The sequence below is a fragment of the Vigna unguiculata genome, chromosome 7 (genome assembly GCF_037176805.1).
Source record: "Vigna unguiculata cultivar grain cowpea cultivar isolate G323 ecotype 2 chromosome 7, ASM3717680v1, whole genome shotgun sequence".
NCBI classification, from domain to species: domain Eukaryota; kingdom Viridiplantae; phylum Streptophyta; class Magnoliopsida; order Fabales; family Fabaceae; genus Vigna; species Vigna unguiculata.
This window is the reverse complement of record NC_140798.1, coordinates 16,084,676-16,087,869: the sequence shown is the minus strand read 5'-3', so window position 1 is coordinate 16,087,869 and position 3,194 is coordinate 16,084,676. Positions and strand designations below refer to the sequence as shown.

Below are 3,194 nucleotides of genomic sequence, written 5' to 3'. Positions count from 1 at the left end.
AATGCAACTCTAGGGGATGAAGTTGGAAAAGAGAGAAGCTTAGCCGAACTATGAAGAAGGCAACTTGGGGGGATGACATTAGAAAATAGGGATATTCTGCAAGTCACGTTTGATATATTGCTTTTCCCCTGTGGATGGTGTGGAAGTGGGGTCTGATCACTTGTGTCAAGTGCGTGGTCGGAAAGAAGGGGAGGCCATTGAATTTGTATGACGAATGACACCTTTCCCTTCATGCTTTTTGGAATTGTGCAACATTTGTTATTCACAACTTGTGGTGTGGTTTGTGCTTGATTGTCAGCTATGAATGCTACCTGGTTAATCCTACCAGTAGTCATATGCTTGTCTCAAAGATTAAGCCATGCATGTGTAAGTATGAACTAATTCAGATTGTGAAACTACAAATGGCTCATTAAATCATTTATAGTTTGTTTGATGGTATCTACTACTCGGATAACCATAGTAATTCTAGAGCTAATACGTGCAACAAACCCTGACTTTTGGAAGGGATGCATTTATTGGATAAAAGGTCGACGTAGGCTCTGCCTGTTGCTTTGATGACTCATGATAACTCATTGGATCGCACGACCTTTGTGTCGACGACACATCATTCAAATTTCTGCCCTATCAACTTTCGATGGTAGGATAGTGGCCTACCATGGTGGTGATGGGTGACAGAGAATTAGGGTTCGATTCCGAAGAGGGATCCTGAGAAACGGCTACCACATCCAAGGAAGGTAGTAGGTGCACAAATTACCCAATCTTGACACGGGGAGGTAGTGACAATAAATAACAATATCGGGCTCATTGAGTCTGGTAATTGGAATGAGTACAATCTAAATCCCTTAACGAGGATCCATTGGAGGGCAAGTCTGGTGCCAGCAGCCGTGGTAATTCCCGCTCCAATAGTGTATATTTAAGTTGTTGGAGTTACAAAGCTCGTAGTTTGATGGCTTCTTCTTGTCTCCATTTAAGCTTGCATGAAGAATGGAGGCTCCATGGATGGTGTTGGATGCGGAAGCATGAAGGAAAAAAGCTTAAGGTGTTTGGTTTGGTGTAGGTGAAAAGATTCTTAAGAGAGGTGAGGCCAACTCCTAAGGAATAAGACTAGAGTAAAGTAGAGAAGAGTTTACTCTAAGGTGACCTCAAAAGAGATTTGTGCACAAATTTGGGTAGCAATTCATTACTAAATTTCAAGCTGAAAAATACATCTCCTAAGCCTTCTATTTATAGGCTAAAATGAGACCAAGGAGTCTTTAAAAAGTGGAGGGAAAAAGGAGTCTAGAAAGTTGAATTTTGGAGCCAAAAAGGAGCATGTGGGAGGTGTGACTTCCCACCTAAGCAAGTCACACTTGTCTTGCCGTGGGAAGCTAACTCTCATCCTTGGAGAGCAAGTTTGAGAAGCTTCTAGGCTTTTCTAGAGTAGAGACACTACTCTTGGCCCATTTGGCCCAATTTCCCTTTTTGGTCCAAAATTACTTCTAAAGCCCAATACATGGCCTAAAGAAAACCCTATTCTACTGGGCCCAAAATAAAATCCTAATCTAGTATTTACAAGCAAAGAGTTTTAGGCTAGGTCTTCACATCTTCATTGGCCTATATGAAGTTCATCTTCAGCCTTGCATGCGCATTTAAGGCCCATTCCTTTTGTATTCTCTTAGCCATGGCTCTTGTTGTAGGTCCCTTGCCTCGAGGAATCTCATCATCCCCTCCCTCTTGAGAAGGACTTGTCCTCAAATTTGTAGTCTCTGCCTCATCATCTGTACCACTTGCAAAAGGTATTAAGTTTAAAGGGACCATCGCCTCTAGGGCTAAGTTTAGACTTCCTTTGCTTAGGAAATCTATCTTTTCTAAGGTGTAGCCACACCCAATCCACTTCTTCAAAAATCATTTCCCTCTTCCCTTTATTGTTGTACTTAGCATACCTCTCTATTTGCTGTTGAATTTGACTTTTAATCTTTTCATGCATTTTCTTTACAAAATCATATTTTGCCACCCCTTCTTTATGAATAAAATCAAAAGATGTAGGAAGTGGTAGCAAGTCTATGAGAGTGAGAGGATTAAAGCCATAAATAGCTTCAAATGGAGAGATTTTAGTAGTCCTATGAACTACTATATTGTAGGCAAACTCAATATGGGAAAGGCATTCATTCCAAGATTTGTGGTTCCCTTTCAAAATTGCCCTTAACATAGTAGACAAAGACCTATTAACAACTTCAGTTTGCCCATCAGTTTGTGGGTGACATGAAGTAGAGAAATTAAGCTTAGTTCCTAGCCTTGACCAAAGTGTTTTCCAAAAGTGGCTAAGGAACTTGTCCATACACTCAACATAAGTAGAGGAAAACTCATAATCTTTCACATACATTTTTGGAATGTGATCAAATCCAAGAATTTGGACTCCCAATTTTGAAAACAAGGTGTGCCTTCTAGACAAGGCATCAGCCACCACATTACTTTTGTTGTTCTTGTACTTTATCACATAAGGAAATTGTTCTAAGAATTCCATCCACTTAGCATGCCTTTTATTCAACTTGTGTTGGCCTTTCAAGTATTTTAGCGACTCATGGTCACTATGAATGACAAACTCTTTTGACAAAAGGTAGTGTTCCCAAGTTTGAAGGGCCCTAATTAAGGCATACAATTCCTTATCATAGATGGGATAGTTGAGCGAGGCACCATTAAGTTTTTCACTGAAATAAGCAATGGTGTGTCCTCCTTGCAACAACACGACACCTATTCCTACACAAGATGTATCACATTCTAGTTCAAAAGTTTTTGAAAAGTTTGGTAAAGCTAGAATGGGCGCATTGGTGAGTTTTTTTTTTTAGTTGCTGAAAAGCAGACTCTTGTTTTTCACCCCAATTAAAAGACACATCTTTCTTGACAAGCTCATTGAGGGGTGAATCCGAAGTAGAGAAATTAGGAACGAATCTTCTATAAAAGCTTGCCAAACCATGGAAGCTCCTAACTTCTCCAACACTTGTAGGAGTAGGCCATTCTTGGATGGCCTTTATTTTTGTAGGAGTAGCTCAAATATTTGATTCTTAAAAATGCAATTAAAACTAGTAACTATAAAAATAGGGGTTTTAATATGCAAAAAAAATGACACGGAAGATTGTGAACACAGTAATAATAAATAGGTCAATTCCACTGCTTTTCCTAAATAAGATTCTTCATTGGTTATCTAGAGATTATTG

General features: G+C 39.4%; 1 pseudogene; it reads left to right on the top strand.

The window, feature by feature from the left end:
* Positions 1–311: 311 nt before the first annotated feature.
* Positions 312–996, top strand: LOC146884668 (18S ribosomal RNA; annotated as a pseudogene; the record flags this gene model as incomplete).
* Between the last annotated feature and the right edge of the window lie 2,198 nt (positions 997–3,194).